The sequence below is a fragment of the Panthera onca genome, chromosome B1 (genome assembly GCF_046562875.1).
Source record: "Panthera onca isolate mPanOnc1 chromosome B1, mPanOnc1 haplotype 2, whole genome shotgun sequence".
Taxonomy (NCBI): Eukaryota; Metazoa; Chordata; class Mammalia; order Carnivora; family Felidae; genus Panthera; species Panthera onca.
Window position 1 is genome coordinate 75504703 of NC_138342.1, and position 20965 is coordinate 75525667.

Below are 20965 nucleotides of genomic sequence, written 5' to 3' on the forward strand. Positions count from 1 at the left end.
ACTTTCACAGAATCAAAGTGCATAGGAAAATAATATTAAATATTTGAGATTTCAAATAATTTGTTCTGGTTAAATAACAGTTAACGCTATGAAAAACAGAATGAAAAACAAAATGATGCATGGTTTGTCTAAGTAAGAGAATCTAAAGTTGAAGTGTATTCTGTGCCTCAATATATAAACCAATATGGATATTACCCTCCTAAACATGTGGACTTGGAAATAGTTAGCTTAATGAATTTGAATAATTATGAATTATCACATTTCCTTTTGGTCGTGTTAAGTCTTAGGATCTCTGAGTTATGTATTAGTGGAGACTTAAGTATTTGGAATTGTGGTGCTTATCAAAGATATTATATTGAAAGAGTGAATGTTTTATTCTACATATGAATTCAGAATATTGATTTTAAATATCTCTATTCCTGCCTTGTTCCCTAAAATCAATGTGAATTTTAAGATTTTAAGATATATGGATATCTTACAGTTGGCTACTCACTCTAGTATTTTACATTAGTGACTATGTCAGAAGTGGTGATTAACACTTTCGCTAGGTTACAATTAACTAAAGTTTCATTCATTCTTTTTTTTTCTTTTTTTTTATATTTAGTATCCAGGACTTCTTTGTTCTATAGCTGCCACTTTATTTTGAAATATATCCAGTTTCACAATTTCCTTTGGTGATAACCCGAAACAGAATCTAGCAACAAAGAGGGATTGCTTACATGATGAGGTAATTAGAAAGGCTATGAATATATAATGAGAGAATTTACATCTCCATCTCCCTAAGCATGATGTGGCTTTTAATTATCCAGCCCACTCCAATATGCCTGTATTTGCTACTAATAATTGATCAAAGTTAAATTGAAAGTAATATAGTCTTAGTTAATACTTTTCACTTTCAGAGAAATGCTTGCAGAATGATTAACTTGGGGAACTGGGAGTCTTGAAAATTTATTTGAATGTAAACAGTACAGTTTTTGTTAAATACTAAAAGGATAGATCATCTATTCAAATGATGTTGACTTCTTAATTTCAAACTGGTTTCTGGTTTAAAAATCTATAATCAATTTAGTGAGTAAAGGGTTATCTTATACTTGTAAGACCAACTCTATATTTGTGTGAGTTGAGATTTATAATATTTGAAAAAAATTTTGCAAAGATCTGACCCATACAGTATTATCTCAACACTTCAAAATATAGGAACTGATTCACATAGGTTATTTTCTATTGTATGCTATACTAAATACTATAGGTGTTCTAAATTACACAGCACACACTTTTTTTTAAATATGAAATTTATTGTCAAATTGGTTTCCATACAACACCCAGTGCTCATCCTAACAGGTGCCCTCCTCAATGTCCATCACCCACTTTCCCCTCCTTCTCACCCCCCATCAGCCTCAGTTTATTCTCAGTTTTTAAGAGTTCCTTATGGTTTGTCTCCTTCCCTCTCTGTAACTTTTTTTTTCCCCTTCCCCTCCCTCATGGTCTTCTGTTAAGTTTCTCGGGATCCACATAACAGTGAAAATATATGGTATCTGTCTTTCTCTGTATGACTTACTTCACTTAGCATAACACTATCCAGTTCCATCCACGTTGTCACAAAAGGCCATATTTCATTCTTTTTCATTGCCAAGTAGTATTCCATTGTATAGATAAACCACAACTTCTTTATCCATTTGTCAACTGATGGACATTTAGGCTCTTTCCATATTTTGGCTGTTGTTGAAAGTGCTGCTATAAACTTTGGGGTACAAGTGCCCCTAGCACAGCATACACTTCTAACAGGAATGTGTCTTACCTTTTTTCAAAGGAATATCCTAAAATTTCATAAACCAGCTCTAAAATTTAATAAACCATAAATATATTTTTTGTAGAAAAATTGTGAACATCGTATTGCAAAATGCATGCAACAGTTCAAAAATTTTTTGGTTAAAATAATTAAATGTAAATGTTTTTCTTTCATTTCATAGCATGGCTTTATTATTTCTCAGTTTATAAAAAGGAGCATCAAATATTTATATGCAATCTATTCAGAGGTATTTACCTAATTTAGTTAAGTCATCTCCAGATAGTTGAATGTCAACTTAATTGAAATGGCTAAACATGATAATAATATTATCTACCTATTCAGAATCAGATAGAAGTTGCCTTTATAATACAAATAGAACTAAAAAATACAAATAGATACTAAACCGTATGTTTACAACATACACTTTTTTTTACTGTTTGATAAATAGGTAGAGAATTAGCCTAAAAATAAAGGGAAACAATTTAGCTACATATAATTGAAGGATTAAATGTTTCCATAGAACTTTTCACATTGTAGTTCAATCTATCCTTGAAAATACAAAAGTATTCTATGAGACAGCAATCGTTGTTATTCAGTTTATCAAAAAAAAATGTACACGGTCAGTTTTTCAAAGTATGTTTCCCTCTCATTTGCTTTAGCTTACCTACCCTAATTTTCAATCATTTCTTTTTTTGCTTTGCTTTTAGAGCTGAAAAGTGATTTTTAAGTTCCAAACGATTTCATCAGCAAGTGATGAAAAACAACAAATTAAGAGGAAAGGCAGGAGGGCAAACTATTTATAATGACATTAATCTTAAAGTCAGAAAGAAGGTTTTTAAGATGCTAGGCTGTATTTGTACAAACAGATTTTTCAAACTAGTTTTTCCACTGTGCCTTCTGATTTATTCCCTTTCCTTTTTGGTTTATCAATTTATTTGTTGTCATTTCCCTTTCTTTTCTGACTCTATCATCCCACACAATATCTTTGCATTATTTATCTTCCTATTTTAGGTGTAACTTTGATTTTACTTGTTTTCCTCATTCTTTGATCTACTTAGGAATAATAAAGGAACATATTTCAACAATAGTGAGAAATAACAAAACTTTACTATCACTACCTTTGAAATAAACCTTCAGAAGTCATGGCTGGTAGGGTTGCTTCAAATGTTACATGAGTAAAATGGCTCTGTATTCTTAGAAAGTGCATTGTGTCTGTTTGCAGTTAAATGTACATATACATCTGGGAATGAGAAAGTTCTGTTCTTCAGAAGAGAGGTTTCAGTCACAAAGAGAATAGCAAGAAAACACTTTAAGTGGCATGAAGAAATTATTCATATACAACTACTAGGAGACAAACTAGTATAATTGATTACTAGAAAGTAGAAAAGATCCAAAAGAAAAGTGTAATCTATGTTATAATCTTACAGAAGTAAAACTCTCAATATTGTCATTCTTTTGAAACCAAACTAATGGTTGGTTTACAATTGAGCTTACAATTTTGAGCTACTAAAAAGTAAAAGCTATACTCAGTTAACACAAATATATGTCATCTCCTTTGATTTATAGACAATCATGATTATTATTCTAGGTTATTGAAGTTATTTAGATAATAAATATATGCTAAAGCTATATGTAGATGTTTGGTTTAACTTGGGATATAAAAAGCTAGAAAGAACCTGGTTCCCACCCTTATGATAACAACAACAAAAGAAAAACCTGAAAAAATATAAATCCACAACTTTTTTTGAAATGTCAGAGAGCTAAAGTAACAGGGCAACCAAGTTACCTGAGACGGAAGTAAAATGACAGTTTACAAGGAGAGACTAGATACAGCAAAGTTAGGTAATGGTAAGAATTCTGTTAATTGCTAATTAACAAATTGGTAGGGGTCGAATGTGGGCTAGCAAGAGGATGTAAGTATAATGAGAATGTGCACCCACTTATAGGCTCTTCTTTACAGATTTCACTGGATACTCACAAAAACATCTTGCAAGATTCCTGAGACAGTGTTCCTTGAGCTAACGATTTAAAGAAGGGAATAGCAGCTGCTGTAGGAAAAGCACAAAACTCCATCCAGGTTCTCCTTCCTATTATCCGTACAAAACAGACACCCAAAATACAGGGAGAACAGCAGACCCACTGATGAAAACTCACTGCAGTTGGGGGAATAGAAAAAAAAAATCTTTTATTCCTGAGACAGGGGCAGGAATATATGATAAGCCCAGAACTACAAGCAGGTGGGGAGGCTGAAGCACTGAAAGGCTGCATCTGTGAGACCCAAGGACACAGTGCCTGCCTAAGATTTAGGGTTAATCACAGGAGCAGAAAATGCCTCTCTCTATGTGCCACAGACTAACAAGCACTGGGTTATCAGTAATAGAGGAATTTGGATAGGAATATTACAACAATATGGAGAGAAGCCCTCCTGGAGACACAGCACAAAGGAGAGACTAAAGATGAAAGTGGAGCCAACAGTTAGAAAAACCCTCTGGCAAACTATCCCGACCCTAAATGAAAGGTGTGGTTAGAGAAAATTGAAGCCTGTGGGTACCTGTAGCAACAATAACAAACCCAGTTCAACTCTGCCTAGACTGACCTAGATTCCCATACCAAACCTCTGGCAGAAGGAATGACATGCCTATTTTCAGGAATATAGTTTATTGACCTAAGTCTCTACACCTTACACAAGATGTCTGGCTTCCCGCAAAAATTCTGAGGCACAAAGAAAATCAAGAAAAAACAACACACTGCCAAGAGATAGGAGAAGCAACAGAATCAGATTCAGATATTGCTGCAGATATTGGAAATATCATAAAGAAGAGTGAAAATAACCATAATTAATATGCTAAATACTCTGATGGAAAAGTTTGATGACAAGCAAGAATAGATGTGTAATTTCAGCAGAGATGGAGTTGTAAGAATGAATCAAATACCAAAGCTAATTATTAAAAGCTCAGAAGGAGAGATGAAGAATGCCTGTGATGGTCTGATCTGGAAACTCAACAGAGCTGAGGAAAGAATCAATGAACTTGAAGATAGGTCAACATAAGTTACCCAACCTAAAAAATAAAAGGGGAGAAAAAAATCGGGGTGGGGGGGGGAATAAAAGAACAATAGCTGTGGAGCAATATCAAGCGGTCTTACTTAGGTATAATTGAAATCTCAGTGGGAAAAAGAGAATTAGGCAGAAGAAAAAATTGAGAAATAATGGCCATTAATTTTCTAAACTTAATGACATATGCCAAATTACAGATACAAAGAAGCTTAAAAAACAATGAACAGATAAAGAAGAGTAACAACAACAAAAAACACACCCAGACATGTCATATTCAAACCACTGAAAATCAAAGACAACATTGAAGGTAGCCAGAGGAGAGGAAATAAACACATTATATACAGAAGAACAAAGATAAGAATTACAGTAGATTTCTCATCAAGAACCCTGCAAATTAGAAGGTGGTGAAGTGATGTCTCTAAAATTTCAAAAAGGGAAAAACAAAGTGGCAACACAGAAGTCTGTAGTCAATGAACATATCTTCCAAAAATAAAGGTGGCATAAAGACTTTTCCAGAAAAAAACACTGAGAAAATTCATTGCTGGCAGGCCTTCATTACAAGAAATGTTAAAGGAAGAAGTGATGAAATGGGAAATGGAATAAATGAAACTAAATATAAACTTGGCCTTAAAAAAATCATATATAGAAATATCTGTTTTAGATTCATATATGATTTATGACATGTTATGATTTAATTTGTAGATCTTAAATGAGATTAAGTTATATTTACTACTAAGGTTTTACCAAAAAGAGCATTATCTTAGTCTGTTCTGGTTGCTATAACAAGAGTACCATATAGACTGCGTGGTTTAAACAACAAATGTTTATTTCTCGCATTTCTGGAGGCTGGGAATTCCAAGATTACAGTCAGCAGATGGTGTCTGGTGAGAACCTACTTCCTGGTTCCTCATGGCTAGTTTCTTACTCTATCTTCACATGGCAGGAGAGGTGAGGGAGCTCTCTGGAGTCTCTTTCACAAGGGCACTAATCCCATTTATCAGGGCTCCACCCTCACAACCTAATCGCCTCCCAAAGGCAAGAAAATACTATCTCATTAAGGATTGGTTTCTGAATGTAAATTTTGTGGGAATACAGGTGTATAGCCAACAGCATCATATTCACAATATTTTTATAGTTTATGCCTCCTACCTCTGTTACAGATATTTTGCGGAAATTTCTTATGGTTTATATATGCACTTAAATATCATACAGTTTTATTTTGGGTATTAAAGTTAAAGATGAAGCAGAAACTGTGCACCCAGTATGGTATAGAGGAAAGGCAGGAACCCATGCTGTTAAAGTCTGAATGGTTCATTAATTCCTTTTCTATTCTATATTTCTATACTCAATGATTTGTATAATTTGTATTGTCATGTTGTTGCAGTCTTCTCTTACCAAAATTGCTACGTTCTTTTGTAATTAAAAACTATTAAAATGCTTGAAATGTTTTAACCTAAATACTAATTTTACATTATGGTATGGTTTAACCAAAATTTTTCATTAATCAAGGGACTTTTGCCTATTCTGAACTCAAACAGAATGACATTTAAAGATTACAAATTGAAGTACTAAATTTAACAGACAAGAAACATATTGTGGGATAATACTAGAATATAGAATAAAAGGAATGTGATCTTTCATATTTTCCTTTTAAATAATTCGTGAGCTAATTAAGTGAATTAAGTTACTGTCTTTAAGAATTAGGAATAATCAGAATACTCTCTTAGAACTTTGGAAGTTTCTGATCATTAAACTGGAATCTCATTATCAAAGTAGTCAAATTTTTTATGCTTGTTATTTTATAATTCTTTTACCTTCTATATGTTAATAAGTGTTTATAAGTACTCACAAGATGCTAGATTCTGCCTTTATTAAAATTTACAGATAAGTGATAAGACCACTAATGACATATAGAGCTTATTTTAAGGCAATATATTAAAGGAATATATTAAAAATATATTTAGATTTAATACTTGGGCCCAGTGATATAATGGATTTTGAGAGTGAACTTAATCTGTTACAATTTTTCTTGAAGGTTCAAATAGGTTAAGTGTTTCCGAATAGAAAATATAAGTTGCCATAGGCTAAAAATATGAATTATAAATACTCCTAGGGATTATTTATTTCAATCCATCCAACACAAATAAATTCTTGAGAGATTAAGCGATTTTTCCAAAGTTCAAGGATTAGTGGCAAAGCCAGGGTTCTAACCCATTTCTCTGCTTCTTCTTCCACGGTTCTTGAATGTTTCTATCAAGATATCATGTCTTTTTCTCCCTAAATTCTGTGGGAAGTTTTCTTCTTTTTTAAAAAAAAAAAATGTTGAAGTTTAATGTTTGAGCAAGCAAGCAAGCGAGAGAGATCACAGGAGAGGAGGGGGAGAGAGAGAGAGAGAAAGGGAGAGAAAGAATCCCAAGTAGGCTCCCCACTGTCCGATAGTGACCTGAGCCTAAATGAAGAGTTGGTTGCTTAACCCCTTAACTGAGTAAGCCACCCAGGCAGCCCTAGGGAAGTTTTCTTTCTTCTGTCAAACTAACAGATGATGCCCAAGTAACTCTTGAAAGTTGAATACAGGTTAATCAATTGAAGAATGTGAAAAAGAACAGGTCCAGGAGGATAAGGCAACATGTAGAAAAGCATGGCAGAGGGCTGAACACAGTTTCTTTGAGCAGCTGTACATTGCTCATAGGGCAGACAGATTGTAATTTGTGCAATGGAATTTCCTTGCAGTGTTGGAGAGGGTCAGTTTCTCTGTTAGAGATAAAACTAAATTCACAACAACAAATGTTATTTATTTATTTTTCTTTTTAAAAATAAGTGTTGTATTTTTGGCAAAAGACACTGATTTCTTATTAAAACTTAGGTTATTTTTCTTTATTCGTACAACATTTTGTTTAAATAAGCACTGTTAGATTTCTCAGATAACCTGTAAACTATTTTAAGTCCACTTGTCAATTTGTGAAATAAGCCAATTATGATATACAATCTAATCTTTATCTTAAAGAATTAAAGATGGTTGGATATGAATATAGATCAAAAAATGGTTGTTGCTTATTTGTTTTTGCTTCTTAAAGAACAATCAGACCAAGGAATTCAACTCCCTTAACATAAGTCAGGAAATCTCCATTTTGAGTTGTCCTTTGAATGCTACATACATTACTTGGATCCTCAGGGGGGGGGAAAGTCTCATTATTGTTAAGGCAATCACAATATTATGTATAAATATCAGTAAGTATCACAATTTTTGATCATTTAAAACATCAGTTAAAATGAGTTCATTTGTTGTCACACATATAATCTCTGGGTGAGTAGCATTCTTCAGTTTACTAAGAATCCTGATGTACAAACACTGCATTTGGATCCAAATACCTCCATGTTGGCCTAAAACAGATAATGTGTTAAATACACCCATTAACCTGTTCACCTGGTGACACGTAACTCATTTATTGTTCAAGCATGTTCATGTTGATCTGGCGTATTGCTCACTCCTTAAAAATGAAAAATATACATCCTGTATAAATAATAATGAAACATCTTCCAAAAGACATAAACATTTGAAATTATGATTGGTCTCTGAGAACTAAAATCAATACATAATAGATCTTGGATCTATATATGCAAATTAGCTTAAATTGGAAAAATCTGACGTGACCTTTAAAATGTGGCTGTATTAGCCCTCAACATAAAATCTAAGGAAAACAAACATCATCAACCATAAATAGAGGGTTTGGTTATCATTAATACAGACAAAAAAAATTTAAAAGTCAAGAGGTCAAGCATTTAAATACCCCTTCATGCATAATCCAGGAAACACTTGAATTATTGATCCCCTGGTAGGTATAATTTATGTGGAAACGGGCACATCAGTCAATTTAGCTCAGTGATTGAGCATTTTCTTGTCTGTATTATTACATGGCTACATGCATCTTTCTTTTTATGATATATAATCTGCTTTCCCATGTGACAGTTACAGAGGGAACATATGGTTAGGGTTTGGGGGCCCTTAAGCATCTGATTCGTCTAGCAGTAATAATTCAAATTGGAAATCAAAAAGTTGACATTGAATTTTACACAATTTTCATGTGAATCTTGTTCAGAAAATCTGTCCATAAAAATTAATTCATTCTTTGTTTTTAAATATGAAAGACTAAAAGTATAATTTTGGGAGACTGAAATTGCTTTGAGGAAAGTTTTCCTGGGAGACTCCCAGGAGAACATTCTCTAGGACCCCTTCTGCTTTCATCCCCTACTCAAAAGTCTTGCTGTTTATTTAGAACAATGTTGTAAATATCTATAAATGCAACTTTTATTTTCTTAGTGTCCTTTTTTGTAGGCTTTATAGCATTTAGAAAGTTGATGGAAATAATAGATGCACATCCAATTTAAATGAGAAACTTGTTATCAATCTCTGGTCAACAGATTGAGGTAAATCCTTATGTTAAATCAAGAACTTTTGCCTAGAGTTACATTTTTATCTGTTATATGTTAGTATCTAAAATTAATAAGATATTATTTTAACTTATTTGTTAATCATTGCTTTTGTTTTAATTTACCTTGGAAAGGAAAAAATCATTCCTTATAAATAAATATGAATTGGACACTGCAATTCTTTTACAAAAACTTGCTGTTCATAATCCATTCAATGCATATTTCAGAGTAGTTTTGGATTTGTAGCCTCTGTCTCTTCAAAATTTTATTTTCTGAAAGATATTATTTAGGTTAAAAAATGTGATATACAGTCAGCCTTTTTTGCCTTTTATTTACGATTAATGAGAATATGTTTCTTTGCTCTTGTGTAGGGAAATAGCCAACAAAAAGGCAAAATATTTAAAATAATAACAAAAAATAAAGTGAGGTCAGTCTGTCGAGATTAAAAACTTTTAAAAATTTCGTGACTTTTTTCCAATCTCTAAGAATTTATGAGTATAATTAGTCATGAATTATGAGCTATAAAAGCTTCCTTCTGGCCCTTTAGGAGTTAAGAGTTGAGAGTCCTTTCCCTTGTTCTTTCATTCCCCCATTCTACCCTTCATGTTGAGGTCAGCATGGGTAGTTGTGATGGAGGGTCACGAATGCAAACGTTCAGGGAAGAAGATGAAAATTTTCTATCTGACTTCCTGACATTACAAGAGATTTTAAAAGTGCTGTGTAATTTCCTTATAACTAATATTCACTGCATTTAATTAAATTTTTGCATCATGCTGTTTCTAAATCATCAACAATGCAGAAAATATACATGGAAATTGCCTTTTTTAATGGATTGTAGTTTATGTAAACTTATACAAATTATATTTATACTCCTTACTAAGGCAAGTATATTTTAGAAACATTCCTTTGGGAAATACTAGTTGAGGCCACTTAGTGGTTGTCAGAAGGGAAACCAACATGTTTGAGTGCTGCTGGATATCAGACACCAGGGTAAGTGGTTTATTTAAGCTATCTTGTTTAATTTTCTTAACAGGTATAGAAAATGGGCATTAGCCCCATTTTTAAATGAGAAATCTAACTCTCATAGTGACTATATGCCTATAGCCATTTCCTAGAGCTGCCATAACAAACGTTCACAAACTTGGTGGCTTAAAACAGTGAGAATTTATTCTCTCACAGTTCTGGAGGTCAGAAGTCTCAAATAAAGATGTGCATGGTTGGTTCCTTCTGAAGGCTCACAAGAAAATCTATGGCATGCCTATCTCATAGCTTCTGGTGGCTGCTGGCAATTCTTGGTATTTGGCTTCTGAACTTATTGCAGTCTCTGCTTGCATTTTCACATGGCCTTCCCTTCTGTGTGGCCCTCTGTCTTCCTTTTCTGTCTTTTATAAGGACATTAGATTTGGAGACCACTGTAATTCCAAGATGATGCCATCTCATCTCAAGATCATTAACTTGGGGTGTCTGGGTGGCTCAGTCAGTTGAGCGTCTGACTTTGACTCAGGTCTTGAACTCACTGCTTGTGAGTTCGAGCCCCTCGTTGGGCTCTGTGCTGACAGCTTGCAGCTTGGAGACTGCTTTGGATTTTGTCTCTGTTTCTCTGTTCCTCCCCTGCTCATTCTCTGTCTCTCTTTAATATAAATAAACATTAAACATTTTTTTTAAAAGATCATTAACTTAATTATACCTGTAAAGGTTCTATTTCCAGATAAAGTCACAGAATGAATTGGATTACCACTTGGAAATATATTTTGGGGGTGACTATTCAGCCCAGTACAATGTGCAATGGCAGAGTCAGAATTCAACTTCTGTTTTTTTTGTTTTGTTTTGTTTGGTTTTCTGACTTTGGAATACAAATACTTTCCATCGTTCTAAACCAACTCAAAAAATATGGCCCAGATTCCATATTAGAAACAAGATAGTACTCTTAACAAGATAACTAAACAGCCCCTGACTTTGAGGGGCTTATACTAATGAAATATGGCTGGCTTTTTAATTTCCAAAAAATCAACAATGTCATCTCATTCTAATAACAAAGGGAAAATATAATTTAAGTTGCCTGATGAAATATATTACCATATATTAGCCCTTTGGTTAAGTATATTTTCTGTATCATTTATTATTTTAAAACCAGCAGTTGAGGCACCTGGGTGGCTCAGTCAGTTAAGCGTCCTACTCTTGATTTTGGTTCAGGTCATGATCCCACGTTCATGGACTGAGCCTCATGTCAGTCTCAGTGCTGAGTGTGGAGCCTGCTTGAGATTCTCTTTCCCTCTGCCCCTCCCTAGCTCATGTGAGAATGTGCACACTCTCACTCTCTATCTCAAAAAAAAAAAAAAAAAAAATTCAATTAGATAACATCATTGGTACACAGATTAAATAACATTTTTAAATTTCTTGTATTAGAAAGATAGACTAAATGACTAAATAAATAGAGAATATTAATTTTTAAAGAAATCTTAAGTGTTTAAAGGGAAAAATAATATATCTATTATTAAATAAACTCCAATATGCTATAAAGATTTTGAGTGAAAACTTAGGGAAAATTATTCTATAATTTAAAAGGTTATTTGTAAAAAACATAAATAAAAAAATAAAAGGTTAGTTGGTGTTTGTTTCTGAAAGAAATAATGTCAATATTTAATTACTGAAATATGGGAAATTAAATATTTTCAAAAATTAGATTACCGGCTATATTATTTTATAAAGATCATGAACAGTTATTTTAGAAAAAAATAGCTTTCCAATAGTTAAAATATGTTTATATTTATAAATATTGCATACAATGAGAAATTTCTAGGTCTGTTTTTTTCTTGTTGATGTTGGGTTTTTTCATTATTTTAGGGTAATGTGGCTCATTAATGATAGAGTGTCACAATTATCCTATCTGTTCTTTTGTGTTAAGTATCATAGCATGAATCAGCCCGCTTGTGTTTTTACATATATCATAGTAATTGGATATAAATAGCTTGCTTTAAAAGGCATTTGGGTATGTTTCATATTAGAATATTTTATAGCAAAATCTAAATCAAAACAAAAATTTTTAACCTAGTGGCTTTATAGTAACTAAATGAAGATTTATGTCTATAAAGTACAACACACTCTCAAAGTATTTGCATGATAATGTGGCTTTTAAAAATGAAATACTGGAGTTTTTCTTCAACTGAAGTAAAAATATTCAGTAACTAGAAAAAGAAATAAACTACTGAAGCAGTTCCTCAAAACCTTCACTTGAAATCAGGTTTGAGGTTATACAGATCTTCAACAAACTTCAGAGATAGAAGAGTGACTGATTCTAAGGAATCAATTCCATATAGTATTTTTGTAAGAGGAGGAAATGGAGTAGGAATGAGGAATGAGGCTTGCAGTGTAGGGAGGAAAGATATAGAAACCTGTGAGTCAAGATCTTTACATTTACCACTCTAAAGTTAATGCTTCTACTTTTCATTTTCTTCCACATTTCTATCTCCCTTCCTTCATGTTCTTACCTCCTTACTCACCTTCCTTTGCCCATCTTCTCTCTCCACATAACATAGGGATTCTTAGGTTTAGATTTGGAAGACAATGTGTATTAAATCAAAGACGTTTCTGTAATTAATTCCTAGGACTATTTTAGGTTTCCTTTCCTTGGTTGATTAAAATCAAGTCAGTCTAGCCAAGTTGCTAATAGGTAATATGTAGACTGAATAGAAAAGAGAATGAAATATTAACAATGGCCAATTTTTTGAAAATCCTTACATGCTGAAGATATGGGAATAGCTATTTCCTTCCTATTGTATTCCTATTTTTTTTTCGACAACTGGAATCCGTATTGATCAAATTTACTGTCATTATCTCATTTGTTCGGTTATGAGATGTTAGTCACTGCACCTGGGAAATTGCCTGGTTCAGTGGGGGTAGGAGATATGTAAATTAGTAATTATTGTCTTGCATATTCAGCTACAAAATAGAAACATAAATGGACTGAGATTGCAGTCAAATGGAGGGTCAGCTCATATGTGTGGGGTATTTGTGTATCCCTCGAGAGGAAACTATAATTGAAGTACTCAGAAAATGATAGCAAATTGTATCACATCTTTCACCAATTGTAGTTTTTTTCATGATAAATCGTATAAAAGAGAATGAAGATTTCTGTTTGCATTCATACCTTTGATTCATTTGTCCGTCAGTTTTTTAATGTGTAACTCAGAATGTAATTGGCACTTTACCATAAGCCACTGAGATTAAATTTGATTTTAACTTGATAATTTGAAGCATTTACAGGGCAATTTTGAATAAAATAAATTAAAGGAATGTAAAATTAGTAAATACTGGATCTATATATTGATTTCTCCTTTAAATAGTCTTACAAAGCGACTCTTGAATTACAGACTATATCACTGCAAGGTAAAAGTACTCTGTAATTAAAATGCCTAGACTTTCACATATATCAAAAATATACTATAGGTGAATTATATATACTTTTTTTTCTGTTTGTGACATTATCACCCACATGGTTAATGCTCAACTTAGTATAATTATATATACCTTTACTTAAAAAAAAAAAACTGAAGTGATCATTATTCCAAACTTGAAATTGAGTCATGTTATTTTGATTACTAAACTATCTTTAAATAGTCCAAAAATAAATTGTGTTTTCTTAGATATTATTATAGACAGTAAAATTTAATAGTATTTCCTTCTGATTTTCTATTTTTTTGATTTTTAAAAAATTTTCAATTCATTTTCAATTATATATATTTTTCGATGTAGCAAAAAAAGTAACAGAATCTGGAAAAACTAATTCAATTTTTTCAATATAGGCATTACGAAAAATATTTAATACAGTACTTAGCTAGTCCTGATTCAGAAAAAGGATAGGACTTGGCTTGTATAATTCCCAAGAATACAATTCCTGTTTTTTATATATGAGGTAAATGAGGCACAGAGAGGTCAAGTAACTTACTCAAGGTCACAAAGCCAATTATTTGTGATTTGGCATTTGATCCCATGCATTATGGCTCAAGTCAAGTATATAATACCTTTTAAAATGGGACAATCTTAAGTCAAGAGTATGAAAAATAGAAGAATAGTTTTATATGCCTGGGATTAACATTGATTATGGCCAAAATTTTCTGGCATGGAGTAGAAAATGAAAAACTCATTTTGCTAAAGTACTATTTCTGTTAGTGTTTCTATAGAACACTACTCCCTTAAAAACATTCCTTTTAAATGGGGAGGTGGGAGGATAGTGGGATCAAATCACTTTGGAAAATTCCACATACACTAATTTTTCCTCCTAGAGATTATAATGTATATGAACAAAGTAAAGTCTTCAAAAATTTCTGGTGTAGAGACATGCTTATATATTATATATGATAGAATGATAGAAAAATAGATAGACAGCTAGCTATCTAGCTATCTAAGTTAAGTAGCTAGCTAGCTAGCTAGTTAGCTAGATTCCCTAATAATATCACCCCTTTTATTTTAGGAACACATTATTGTCCTGTGGAATTAGAATTCTATGGAATATACATTTATAATCACTGACTGGATTGGAGAGCTTTTATTACTTGACCAGAGATTTTTGAAAATCTACCCAAAAATGTACAAATGTCAACAAGACAATATGCAAATTTATCTACTACAACCATCATTTTCACTTAGCACAATTTTTAAAAATAACTTTTTTAATTGAAGTATAATAAACATACAGTACTATATTAGTTTTAGGTGTATAAGATAACAATTCAACAATTCTATGCATTTCTCAGTGCTCATCATAAGTGTATTCATAATTCCTTTTATTTATTTCACCCATCCCCCTACTCACTTCCCTCTGGGAACCACCAGTTTGTTTTCTGTATTTAAGAGTCTGGTCTTTTGTTTGTTTGTCTATTTTTCTCTTTGTTCATTTGCTTCTTAAATTCCACATATGAGCAAAATGATATCTTGTCTTTGTCTGACTTATTTTACTTAGCATTGTTTCCTCTCTATCCATTCCCAAATTTGCAAATGGAAAGATCATATTTTTTTATATTTATGAGTAATATTCTATTGTATATATGTACCACATTTTTATCCATTCATCTGTTGATGGACATTTGGGTTCCTTCCCTTTTTTGTCTATTGTAGATAGGGCTGCAAAAAGATATGGAGATGCATATATCTTTTCAAATTAGTGCTTTCATTTTCTTTGGGTAAAGAAAGATTTCCAGTAGGAATTACTGGATCATATGGTAATCCTATTTTTAATTTTTTGAGGAAGTACCATCCTGTTTTCCGTAGTGGCTGTACCAATTTTAACTTAGCACAATTTTTAAAGTGAAAGTTTTAATTGGCTTCTTATTCAGGTGATAGTGAATATTGTACATCAAAATATAATTAAGATTAGGGGTCAGAAAAGACTTTATGACAAGATATTCCCAGTGGACCTGAAAGAGAACAGGTCCTTGCTTTAAAGATGAGAATATTTCAGGCAGAAGGTGAAATTAAACAAATAATGTAAATAAAATAGTTAGGGAAGATGAGTCTTGCAAGATACTTCAAAGACTCTTGGCTAATGAGTGTGTCTTCATCTTCTGACAAATTTCCTAGCTTTTTATTTCATGTTTTTCCTCTTCTGTTTTAATAAGCATGTCTTATGTTTATAATAAAGACAAACACATTTTAAAAACTGAGGATACAGGGACGCCTGGGTGACTCAGTCAGTTAAGCATCTGACTTCGGGTCTGGTCGTGTTCTTGCGATCTGTGAGTTTAAGCCCCGCGTTGGGCTCTGTGCTCACAGCTCAGAGCCTGGAGCCTGCTTCAAATTCTGTGTCTCTGTCTCTCTTTGCCCTTCCCCACTCATTCTCTCTCTCTCTCTCTCTCTCTCTCTCAAATAAGTAAATAAACATTAAAATTAAAAAAAAAAAAAACTGAGGATGCAGAGAGAACAGAATTAGGGTAGCATAAATTAAATTGTTTTTTTCCCTCAGAGATAAAAGTAAAAAAGCCATAAGTATTCTGCTCACATTGGGAGAATGAGTATAGTTTGTGTGCATGTGCGTAAGAGAGAGAAAGGGAGGGAGGAAAAGAGAAGGGAGTCAATGTGTGATAGTGGTGTTTGGGGGAATAGGAGTTTCCAGGTGTGGATGAACATAAAGAGCAGATCTTGTACTATACTTCTGAGAGTGGATGAGATAATTGTACATGAAATGAAAGATTTGAATTTCTGTTTTGATATACTGGAGAATAAGAATTTTGGGCAGTGGCAAGGTCCAGGTGGTACACATGATCTGAGAAACTGAAGAAGGAACAAAGGCACCAAAGGAATGACCAAATGTTTGGTCATGTGATCAAGTTCTTACTAGAAGCAAATGTGTGAGCAGATGAACGACCAACAAATGTGTGTGAGGGGAAAAACTGTAGTAGACTTTAAAGGAGAATGAGATATTTGAGAGAAGATAATAAAAGAAGCAAAATAGAGAAAAGACAAGCAAAAAAGAGAAAAAAAGAGTCATTGCCATTGTCCATGGGCATTGAGTAGGAGCTCAATACAAACTAATGCTTTTCTTGGTCTAGATTTCACCTTCTTTTAAAGTAATTAGCCATTTTCTTGTCTTCACTTTGGAATAAACTTTTAAGACTCAAGAAGTCAGTAATCCTGTGAAAGAATGAGTCTTTTAGTATAATCAGTTTCATTGGTATCAGTGGGGCCTATTATTACAAACAGTTGTATGATCACTTATCTAAACTGTAACTACCTCAATTTTATTTTTCTGTTATCTGCTCTGCAAGCATCTTTCTGACAGTGAAAATTTTATAAAAATCGTTTACTAAAGTGTCTAGTTTGGGTATCTACTCGTATCTTAGATAAATTACAACTCTGAATAAAACTTGAAGGCACCATTTTTTATTGCCAAGGAAATAAAGTAATGTATGTTCATGGCAGTAAAAATGAAGCCTCTATCATTCTGTTATGGAAATAATATATAAAAGCATTAATTGCTTTCAGAGATTGAGAAATCTGTGCTGAGATAGATACAAATTTAATGCTGTTTAAAATAAAGTTAGTTGTTCAAACATAAAAAATAAATTACTGTAATATTTTTTTATAATAATGATTTCCCCTAGTCCATATTTGGAAGAGTACTATTTTTTTAAACATTTGATTTTATTTAGCACTAAAAATGGTGATATTTTCAAGATATTTCTGAAAGATTTTAACCAAGTTCTAGTGAAAACTGAAAAAGTAAAACAACAATCATATGTTAAGCAGTAAAGATTATTATTATAAGAAATATCATCACTAAAGAGGGCTTTCAAAGTTCTAGATCATGAATAATATATAATAGACTTGGTAATCTAGACATTAAGCCTCTGTGATTTGCACTATGCCTTGACCAGTATTTAGAATGTGTTCCAGAATTTTACTTTTTTCTTTGCTCCTATAGGTAGTGTTTTTTTTTTTTTTAAGGGTTAGGCTTTAGGGAGGATTTTTAATGTATACAGTTGCTACTCTCTTTATCACAAGAGAAAAAGATTAGACTTAGCTGAGAGCAAATATTTTCATATGATATTCTCAGCAATAGTAGGGCAAGATAGTTATGCATGGTCTTTGCGTTTCTAATCTTTAACTAATGTGCACAATTTACAGATGGATATTGATAAGTGCTCTATTACCTGATTATAAAGTGATATGTAAAACTTATGCAGAGTATGTAAAAAAGTCTTAATTATCTGATTATTAGATGCATAGATTCTCTGTAGATACTTTTCTTAATTTAGATAGTGTATGTGTTGTCTGCTGAAATAATAAAAACTCCTTCCTTTTGAATTTGCAATCATGACAGTTTCTTTTATAAAATTGAAATATAAAATAATTAATACATGATTTATCTGCTATAATATGCAAAGCAGTTTTACAAAAATAGAAATGAAGGCCATATTAAGTAAGGACTTTATGCTTTTTTTATGGATAAGAGCTGACATGTGTTTTTTCTCTGCCTAAGCCTATGACCTTTATCGGCAGTTGTCTTAATTCTTTAAGGTTGGCACAGTACATTTAGAGAAAGCCTCACATTCACTGATGGCTGCGAATCAGTTTAAAGCAAAGCGTAGAAGCTTAGATTGTAGTCCATCCACAACAACAACAATAAAGGAATAGGAAGTAAATGAAGCGACCAGTAATGATGAGGCAAGGAGAGCTTTGTGAGCAGTGGAAGTCAGTGAGGCAAAATGGACCATTTTCCTCCCATTGATACATCTCCTTTGGTTTTTGCTTGGAGCTGCACTCAATTACTAAATAATCCTATGATTCCTTTTCCTTGCCTTGCCTCTTTTTTTTTTTTTTTTTTTTTTTTTCCTTTCCTTTCCTTTTTTCCTTTGTCTTTTCTTACATGGTGTCATGGAACATATGACTCCATAACAGGGTTTAGACAAAGGACAGCAATGTCCCTGTAACATCTAAATTTGAATCACCAATTCTGACATCCTCCAAAATCCTGGCATGTGTTGAACTGCCAAACTGATATCTTCCTTTACATATGGATATAATCATCTAAAATTTATGGGATCAAAATAAAACACTCAATATTTACCTTTGAACATGTCCCTCCCCGTGTTTCATCTTGGTAAATGGAAATTGGTTTTTAGGCCAAAAAATCTAGGAGACCTTTTGGGCTCCTCTTTTTCCTTCCCCCTAGCAGTTGGTAGCATCATATCCTGTCAGCTCTACCTTCAACAGACATTCTCAGTCATTCCATTCATGTTTGTTTCCACTATGACCACCTGAATCCAAACCACATCATTTCTTATTTCTAATATCACTTCCTGACTGATCATCTATATCCTGCTATTGTTTCCCTCTAAATCTAATCTTCATAGGGTAAAGGAATATTATTTTTAAAACATAAATCAGGGCATATAAGCCTTCTACATAACCTCTGTCTTTGAAATTCTCCAATGGCTTATTTATTGTGATATAAATCCAACCTTCCTGCCATGGCTTAAAGGGCCCAGTTCTTCTACTCTTTTATTGCTTTTCTGACTTACAAATACTTTCTCTTTTCTCTGCCACTACTTTTCTGTCTTACTATCCTGATCTCTAAACTTGCTTATGCCTGACAGTTTTGCATTTGCAAATCTGTCTGGTGAGGATGCTTTCCCCCCAGATTGTTTTTGTCACCTGAGTATCAGCTCAAATTATACCTACTTTCTTTTCACATTTGTTAATCTGTAAAATTATGTTCACAACTTATTTAATTTTTGGTTTACACGCCTAGCTAAGGTATAATTTCAATGAAATCAAGGACTTTTCTTCTTTATTTTTTCTTATATTCAGTGCCACAAGAATGTCTAGCACACAGTAACCACTAAATGTTTGTCATTTGAATAAATACGAATTAGTTTCAGTTTCACAATTTATTCATATAAAAAGTTTAAAGCCAGTGCTGACAATCACGCCAGGCATTGTGAGAGGACATTTGATGATTCTAATAATGTAGCTAGTGTTAAGGATGATGCCCAAGCAAGTGAATGCCTGCATGATACATTTATAATTCAGTTATTAGAGACTTTCAAAATAGATACCCAGGGCCAAGTGAGTGGCTCAGTCAGCTGAATGTCTGACTTCAGCTCAGGTCATGATCTCCTGGTTCATGAGTTTGAGCCCCACATCTGGCTTGCTGCTGTCAGTGCAGAGCCCGCTTAAGATCCTCTGTCACCCAATCTCTCTGTCCCTCCCCCACCCATGCACACTCTCTCTCTCAGAAATAAACATTAAAAAAATTAACAAACAAAAACGAAAACAAAATAGATACCCAAAAGTACTCCTACAAAATTAAATAGGTAAGTTTAGTCATTGCTACTGCCCCAGAGCTCCATGATGCTGGGTTTTATAACAGTCTTATATTAAAGAACATAGTATAAAACCCACATCACAGGCAAGGGAAACCTAAAGAAACATGACACTTAAATGTGGTATGCTGGATAGGATATTAGAACAAGAAAAGGGTATTAGGTAAAAACTAAGGGAATCTAAATAGATTATGGACTTTAGTTAATGCTAATATATCAATATTTGTTTATTACTTATGACAATTCTCCCATAGACAAATTGTTAATTGTAAGGTAAACAGTCAAGGTAGGGCAGGGATGGGAGGGTGTGTAAGAATTCTCCATACTATTTGCTGCTTTTTCTGTAAATCTTGCATTCTATAAGAAACAAAGTCTATTAATTTAAAAAAATCAATTTCTTGCATACTTGCTGAGAATAGCCTTAAAGAAAATATTTCTCCTTGTAAATATTGTGGTAGCACGGTTCTTTAGTCAACTCCATTCTATATTAAGCCATCTTTTGCCATTTTACAGAAACAAAAATTTACTAATGATCTTGCCAATTAAATTGTGTGTTTCACATTGCATAATATTGTAAAGAATAAACTCTTTTAATGATGGTGGCTATAATAGTCTGGATTCTCCAGAGAAACAAAACCAATAAGAAATATAAATATATATTTATATTTATAATATCTCTATCTTAGATCCTCTCTCTGTGTTATATGTAATATATATTATATACATAATATATCTGTCTAAATTTATGCTAAGTAACTGGCTTTTCTAGTTATGGAAGCTAAGTAACTTGCCATAATCTGAAGTCGGCAAGCTGGAGATACAAAAGAGCTGGTGGTATAGTTCCAGTTCAAGTTCAAGTCTGAAGGTTCAGGC

General features: G+C 32.8%; 1 protein-coding gene across 2 annotated transcripts in view; it reads left to right on the forward strand.

Annotated features, from left to right (window-relative positions):
* Nucleotides 1-20965, forward strand: part of CCSER1 (coiled-coil serine rich protein 1) — a 1275653-nt gene that overhangs the window by 989297 nt on the left and 265391 nt on the right. The gene's annotated exons all lie outside the window — the stretch shown is intronic.